Source organism: Zingiber officinale, chromosome 1B (assembly GCF_018446385.1).
Source record: "Zingiber officinale cultivar Zhangliang chromosome 1B, Zo_v1.1, whole genome shotgun sequence".
In the NCBI taxonomy this organism is placed as follows: Eukaryota; Viridiplantae; Streptophyta; class Magnoliopsida; order Zingiberales; family Zingiberaceae; genus Zingiber; species Zingiber officinale.
Genome location: NC_055986.1, coordinates 12,617,410 through 12,626,397, shown reverse-complemented (window position 1 = coordinate 12,626,397; position 8,988 = coordinate 12,617,410).

Sequence of the window (8,988 nt, the reverse complement as noted above, 5' to 3'; positions counted from 1 at the left end):
TCTCTCCTGTAAGAATATCTTTAATGATTAAAGTTCTACAAAAACTTTTTTTTATGATCCCAATATGTTATATCATATCACATCAACATTCTAATACAATTTTTTTTAATGATCCCATATATAAAGAAAATAGTTTTAAAATTTTACTAGTGTTCTTAAATTATAAACTTCAAATATTGTATCCTCGATGATTAGAATTTTTTTTTTCACTTTTCATTTCATAAACCTCTTTAAAAATCTTATATTGGAGATGCTCGAGTACACCCTAAAATTTCTAATGCACTAAATTAAAATTGATTGCAATGCAAGTGAGGAATATTTTTTTCAGAATCATTTTCCTAAAAATCAGGGGAATTGCAGATTATACGAAGATTCATAAAATACTTAAACAGAGTATTAAAATTTTATGGCCATGAATTTAGTAGTAAAGCAAAAAATGGATCGTGGAACTCAACGAAAATATTTATGCAAAACTCGGGTAAAATAATTCAAGCATAAAATAAATGCCTTCTGAATTAACAATGTCTAGGACCAATAGCTTCCTTCAATCCTTGACTTGCTGCAGTTGAAGCTGTGGTTGGCAGCGGTCTGATTTTGTGCACACGCGCTGCGGACGAGAGCTGGTACTTGGCGCGGTAGTGGTTTGAGAGGCGGTTGGAGAGTCACGTCGTTGACACAAAAGAGGGTGCTTTTAATGAGCACGGGATGGTTGTTGCTACCGTAGGCGTTCAAATCTCAGTGATGTTCTGAGTTCTCACGTAAGTGAAGTAGAGGTGCCAAAGAATCAATATCTGGATGGAGAACGAGGGGCTTGGTAGATCTGTGTTCGGTCTGATCTAATTCGAAACGTCATCAAAGAGCTCTGTAAAACAATCCTTAATTAGTAACTATTTCCAATCTAGACTGTAGTTATACTTCGTAGGTCGCAAGGAACTAATTTTTGCTACCCATAATACTCTCAAGGCAAAAATATTAAATCTGGAGCGATCGATTTGGTCATATAAAAAATTTTCATTGATCATAAGGGTAAAAAATTATTGAACGAGATAACACCGAACCTGAGATGACTAAAGGTGTTGGGTTATGTATGATACGATGTGTGCTAAAAAAATGTTTTGTAAACATCTACAGTGGAAGACTTAATGATAAATAAACTAATTTATCACATCACACACACCACAAGCATACAAGATACAATCATGCAGATAAAACCATTTGAAAAAACGAAATCAAATAACAATTTATTCTATGTATACCTTACAGATAAACTGTAACGAGAAGGGCATCAACCTTTTGCGACGTTATCGAACATCGCCTCTATTCGTATCAATGTCGAGCTTTTCAAGACAACTAAGAGAATAATAGGTTCCCGGTTTATCTTGATTGCCCATAATTAACTACTTAATTATGAAACGATTATGAGTGATACCTAGTAGTACATCATGATCCCCAATTAACCGAAAAATTACAGTTGGTCTCAGAACTAATTCTGGACTCTTTACGGAAATAGGTACATATGTATAAAATCTGATTTGAGAGGTAAAGACTCTCAAACTGAATGCCAAAACATATAAAATAGCTGGGAGTTTATCCTCTGTAGTTGAGGTAAACTCCACAATCAAAAACACTCTGTCTTACTACAAATAAGCACCACATGGGCACATTACACCCATTGTGGTAGCCACACATATCTGTTGCATGTACTCTTCCAGAGGTGAACTTGGTATGCTTCATTGCCCATCAAGCCCAGTTGGCCGCTCAAGCAGCCCGACCCAGTCTATCACACGACTCGGCCAGGATCCAGCTAGACATTCCTTTCACCCCGTTCGATTTTCTTGCCCGCTCCGTCTAGGTACCTGCTCAAGTAATTCATTATTCCTGGCTAGTCCATTTCACTTCCTGCTAGGCTGAGTCGGTCATGTTTCTTGATCGATCATACAGGCTAGTTAGCCAGTCGGCCCAGTTTGTCACCCTGCATGTTCCGTACTCAACCAATCCGCCATCATTGCACGGTCTATTTCACTGCCCGCCCAGCTCAGTCAGCCTCATTTCTCGGCCGGTCATTCATGTCCTGGTCAATCATTTAGCCTGGCCAGTCATTCAGACAGGCCGACCTATCATTCAGCCTGGTCAGTCGGTCCACAAACTTATGCACATGGATTTGAACTTTCTGAAATAGCCAATCAACATCCTGAGCAATGTCTTGAGACCGACACATATTTCTTGCTTCCCACACATAGTAGATTGGGCTAGATATTCCTAGTGTCGTGTCTTCATCTTCCCACCACCCTCTTTGTAATATTGCCCAAAAATCTGGTGTAACTCCTCAAAGGATTTGAAGTTGTTCTTGATTTCCAACCAACGCTTTATCTTGCTCCAAAGTCCACAAGTAATAGGACATTCAAAGAACACATGTTGATTTGATTCATCTTGTTGTCGACACATAACGCACTCCTTATTTGGTTCACACTCCATCTATCTTTGGTTCTCAACCTCCCATGAGCAAGCATCTATAGTATGAAGCGCCATTTAGGCATGATTTCAGGCCTCCACACCATGGATTTCCATGTAGCTTCTGGTCCCCTAGGCATGAAGAAGTTGTAAGCATTTGTAACACCTTTCCCTTCTCCAACAAACCAATCCATCATCCTCATATTTGCTCCTCCAACTTCATTTGATGCCACTAATATCTTGTTTCGAATATCCAAGAGCCTCTTGATCAAAGGTGAGTCCGATTTTTTTTTTGTCAAGCCCAAAAATTCGCACCTTTCATATAATGTTGATGTACCCATTTAACCCAAACTGAATCTATTTTAGCTTGGATATTCCATAGTATTTTACTTAGAAGTGCTTCATTCCATGCAACGAGGTCCCTAAGCCCATAACCTCCATCATTTTTAGATAGATAAATATTTGACCATGCAATAGGTGGATAACTCTGAACCTTTTAACAACTACAGTGAGTCGTGTCTCGTTCCTTTCACTCATTTTATACTCACTTAGTTTAGGACATGATCTATGTGTCTGCCCCCATTAGCCTACTACGTCACACCTAGTACAAGTAATAGTTACTCATTATGCTAATTTAAATTACTCGTACATATGTACAAGAGTCTCATACTCTTAATATGTAATACTTTAGAAAAGGATTTGAGTAATAATCCTAACGAGTAACCATAGGGTATACACCTCTTCGCAAGGAGCAGTGAATCCTCTATGGGCTATCCAAATACCTTCGGATATTTTGACTTATACCAATCATCTCGGGTCCACACCTTCAAAAGATATTTGCTTAAAATGTCAAAGTATAAGTCTCTATGAACAGGATGATTTGTATATCTCAAGTCGAAAGAAATTTACATTCAAATTGCAGTAAGAACTTCACAGACATCCGCATATATAGAGAATCATATGAAGTCTTCCAATAAGTCACTCCAATGAACTAGTTACCATAACTAGCATCTGTTGGTGCAATTCACACTAATGATGTAACTAATCAGGTTTTGATGAATGACAGGTGTGACGTAGTCAGCCTAATGGGGACAAGATACATAGATCATGTCCTAAACCAAGTGGATATAAGACGAGTAAAAGGAATGAAGCACGACTCACTGTAGCTGTTGAAGGGTTTAGAATTAATTCTAAGATCAACTATGATTTTTCGACTAATTAGGGATCATGATGTACTACTAGGCGCCACTCATGATTATTCTATAATTTAATAGTTATTATGGGCGACCAAGATAAATCGGGAACCTATTGGGTCACACACTAACAAGTCTCTAAAAGACGTAATACAAGTTAAAGAATAGGATTCTTAGATCAAGAGATAATTGTTTAGTTGGACCATACATAGGCCAAATATAGAAATATTTATCGCAATGGAAGCGCGGATGGGTCACATCTCTTATGGAAGAATTGGACCATATTTGGTTTAATCATGATTAGTCATGAACTAACTTGGTTTAGTTGTGAACCAAACCAAGGGGTTAATGAATTAATTTTTGATTAAGAGATAATGGGTTGAATTTGAGCTTTCTAATCCAACTCATTAATGAGGGTTATATATTGATATGGTTGAGAGAAAACTATACACATGAGATCATTAATGGGCTTGTACGGTTTTTAGAAAATCTTAACTTAATTTCTCTTCTCTTCTCTTCTCTCTCCTCCCTCTCTCTTTGCCGCTGCCAACAGGGGGAAGCCCTTCCCCTTGTTGTCGTGACCACCACAAGGAAGAAATCTCTTCCTTGTGTGCTTCTCTTCCTCTTTCTCTTGATCCCCTTTCTTCGCTCATTGCTAGTAACTTCCGAAGGAGAGGTTTGTACTCAAGGAGTTGTCTTGAGGAGCTCGGTGTGGATACGAATAGAGGTGAGGTTCGACAACGTCGCTACGGTTGATGCCCTTCTCGTTACAGGTCATCCGTAAGGTACACCTAGCGTAAATTTACATTCCGTAAAAAAATTTAATTATGCAATCATGTTTGGCATGTTGTATCCTTGTATGCGTGTGATGCGTGTGAAGTAATAATTTAGGAATTATTATTATTTTATTTTCTACTATGTATGTTTACGAAAAGTGTTTTAGCGCACACCGCATCGGGCATATCCCAACAGAGTCCCGACAAAAAACTAGGAGAACACCCTTCATGGTAGTGGGCGCTCCTTCCTCCTATAATGCTACTTTTGGGAAGATCGGCACTAAATGCCTTCCAAGAAATGGTATCTACATTTCATCAAAAAATCAAGTTTCTTATGAGAGATCAAATTGGGGAGGCCAAAGGAGATCAACTAATATCCCGCAAGTGATACGTGGATTTTGTCCATCACAACTCTTGCAAAAGTTAGAAAGTTCGAGAATCTCTTCAGGTTAATCTGGAAGCCCCTCTATCTCGAACAGGGAGCCACTTAGAATTCTACAAGGAGGGAAACAAATTAGGAAGAAGTTTAAATCCATCCCAACTGGGAAAAGGGAACCACTTGGATAGCTGGCAACCTTCAGCCAGAGCTGAAACAAAAGTTGATAGCTTGTCTCTCTGTGAACCACATGTCTTCGTGTGGGCAGCCAAAGAAATTAAAGGAGTCTCTCCTGCCTTGATGGTGCATAAGTTCAATGTCTAGCCAGATTCTAGGCCGGTCAAGCAGAGAATTAGATACTTCAGAGCAGAGCAAAACTAGATAATCTGAGAGGAAGTCACTTAGTTCTTGGAAGCATGGCACATCCGGGAGGTGCAATTCCTGACTTGGCTCGCTAATATTGTCTTGGTTTCCAAACTAAGGGAAAATGGAGGGTATGCGTTGATTTTAGAGATGTCAATCGGGCTTGCCTGAGAGATTGTTATCCTCTCCCTTAGATCTACCAAATGGTGGACTCTACCTCAAGATGTGACTTCATCTGCATGTTAGATGTTTACCAAGACTATCATCAGGTTCCTTTGGCTCTGGAAGATCAAGAAAATGTTAGTTTCGTCACCGCTAACAAGACTTTTTGCTATAATGTTATGTCCTTTGGTCTAGAAAATGTAGGGGCTACTTATCAGTGAATGATAGATTGAATATTTTAGCCACAGATTGGAAAAAATATCGAAGACTATGTGGATGACATTCTCATGAAGACTGGACAAGCCAGAGACCTCATAATATTTGATATAGAGGAAACTTTTTGCACCCTGAGAAAGGACAGACTCAAATTGAACCCGAATAAGTGCTTATTCAACGTGAAAAGGGGACATTTTTTGGGATATATGGTGACCAAGCCAGGAATTGAAGCTAACTCATAGAGGGTTCAAGCAATTCAATAGATGCCCCTCCACAGAATCTCCGGGAAACTCAATGACTAATTGGGCGTATCATAGCCCTTTTCAGATTCATCTCTAGGTCCGTTGATCGAAGTCTCCCATTCTTTAAAGTATTCTATAGAGTTTCTAAATTTAAATGGAACAAAAAGTGTTATCAAGCCTTTAAGGAGCTTAAAAAATACCTGTCAAGATTGCCCATTCTCTTCAAGCCAATGACAGGTGAAAGCTTATTGGTGTATTGATTTGTCGCTGAACAGGCAGTCAATTCTGCCTTACTATGAGAAGAAGGTGACACCCAATATCTGGTCTACTTTTTCAGACATTTACTAAAAGATACAAAAAGTTGGTATTCCACCCTGGAAAACTTGGCTTTCGGGCTAGCCTTAACCGCCCGGCGGTTAAGGCTTTATTTTTATCTCATCCAATTATAATCCTTATCAATAGTTCTTTGGGATGAATTTGACTAACCCCGACTCTTCCGGATGATTGGTCAAGCGGACCACATAGCTCAGTGAGTATGATATTAATACCGTCCTCGGACAGCTGTCGAAGCTCAAGCCCAGGCGAATTTTGTGATAAAGACTATCAAATCTAATTCTGAAGGATTATGGAAGATATGTGTGGATGAGTCTTTCACCAAACAGGACAGTAGCGTCTAAATATTATTAGTATCGCCTAGAGAAGACATTCTACAGCTATCTATTCGACTCAATTTTTGAGCTTCAAATAATGAAGCAAAGTATAAGGCCCTACTAGCAGGTCTACAAGCGGCTAAACGAGTGGGTCATCATTCATTCAGATTCTTAGTTAACTTTTTTTATAGATAGAGATACTTAAAAATTAAAAATGAAAGGTTGCAGCGTTACACAAAAGCCTTTGCTCGACTCAGAGCTAATTTCCATGAAGTAATTCTCTAAAAAAATATCTCGGTCAAACAACATGAAAGTAGATGAGCTTGCTAAAATGACAAGTGCTTTGACTGTTAGGATCGTTTGTACTCGGCTAGAGAGGGGGGGTGTGAATAGCCGCCCCAAATTCTCGCGTTCTTCCTACAGTTAGGGTTAGTCGCAGCGGAAATACAAGGAAGAAAATAAGGAGAAGAAAAACAAACCGATGTAACGAGGTTCGGAGATGAACTCCTACTCCTCGGCGTGTCCGTAAGGTGGACGAAGCCTACCAATCCGTCGGTGGATGAGTCCCCGGAGAACCGGCTAAATATGAGCTCCTTATGGGTGGAGAAACCTCGCCACAACTACTTCTTGCAACAGCAAGATAAGGAGTACAAATACAAGAGAAGCAAGAAGTAAATACACAGCAAATGTAAGCAACCCTTTGCCTTTCTTTATGATTTGGATGAGGATAAGGATAAGTCGGAGGATATGAAGAGAGCTAAGCTTGATCCAGAAAGACTTCAACGAAAAGCTCTAAGCCAACTCTATAAAAGAAGAGGAAGGCGCTATGTTCAAGATCACTGCTCTCCTTCTCATACTCTCTGTGCTCGAAGAAGAACCGCCGAAACTCTGCTCACAGGTAGACTTACGGATATAGGTTAGGTTGCTTATCGATGTTTCGTATGGTTGTTTTGCAAGAATCTGGAGTTGGAAGATAAACAGAGACTGAACAAACACAAATGGGTGAACCAGACTTGACTCGGGTCGAACTGGAGCTAAACCAGTTTAGTCGACTGAACCACGGTTCGATAGATTGATTGGGTTTGGTCTAGATTGTTGAGTTGTGGCAAAAGATCTTGTTTATCTTTATGATCTGGATGAGGATAATGATAAGCCAGATGATGTTTGACCCTCGACTTCCCCAGTGTCCGGTCAATCCCTTTGACCTACTTGGACTTTCCTCAACACCAGATGTCCGATCATCCCTGATCCATCTGGATTTTCTCTTGCCTGGCTTCACTCACCCGGACTTTCACCTGGCTTCACTCACCAGGACTTTCCAACTGCCTAACATTCCAGTTAGGACTTTCCACCTGCCTAACATCCCAGTTAGGACTTTCCCTCGTGCTAAGCTCCCTGCTTGGACTTCTCCGTGCCAAGTCTCCATACTTGGACTTTTCCAGTGCCAAGTCTCCATACTTGGACTTTTCCCGTGCCAAGTCTCCACACTTGGACTTTTCGCGTGCCAAGTTCCCTGCTTGGACTTTTCCCATGCCAAGTTCCCTGCTTGGACTTTTCCGTTGCCAAGTCTCCATACTTGGACTCTTTTCCGAATCAGGTCAACCAGGTCAACCTTGACCTACGGTTGCACCAATAATCTCCCAAACATCTATTCTTGTCCCATATCAAGAATACAACTCTTCCACGAGTGTCAAACATCAAAATACAACTCAACTAGGTCAACCTTGACCTAAGGTTGCACCAACAATCTTCCTAAGTCAAACATCAAAATACAACTCGAGTCAGGTCAACTCGAGTCAGGTCAACCAGGTCAACCTTGACCTAAGGTTGCACCAACATTGACTACTTGGACTCCAGATGATTTGATATCTCAGACTATGTCTATCGTTCATATTGACCAAGAACCTGATCAGGAGGAATTAACTGACTAGAGAACTCTCATGATCTCTTTTCTCTAGTACAATATTCTACTTGCTGATTCAGACCAAGATTAACTGTTAAAAAGGAAGGTTTCTCAATTTACCCTTATTAATGATTGCATGTATCAAAGGGTGTTCTCTTGCCCCTCTTGAAATGTCTCGAGCCTGAGGACACTGATAGTGTCTTAAGGAAATTCATAAAGGTATTTGTAGAATTCACGTGGGAGGACAAACACTTACTTGTAAATTGGTGTTGGCTGATTATTTTTGGCTTACCTTACAAGTCGAAGCAGAAAAATTTGTAGCCATATGTGAGCATTGCCAAAAATATTGACACCTCTTCGATTGTCCGACCAAGCTTCTGAAGACGTCCACTATTTCCTGTCCCTTTGATTAGTGGAGAATGGATATAGTGGGTCATTTCCCAATAGGGCTCCAACAGAAGAAATTTCTCTTAGTAATTGTTGATTACTTTTCCAAGTAGGTCGAGGCTGAGGCTCTAGCTCTAGGGATGGCAATGGGGCGGGGCGGGGGCGGGTTTGTCATTCCTATCCCCGCCCCGTTCTCATTTTTTCGGGTTCAGGGAATCCCCGAACCCGAACCCACGGGCATCAAATCCCCATCCCCGCCCCCATCCCCG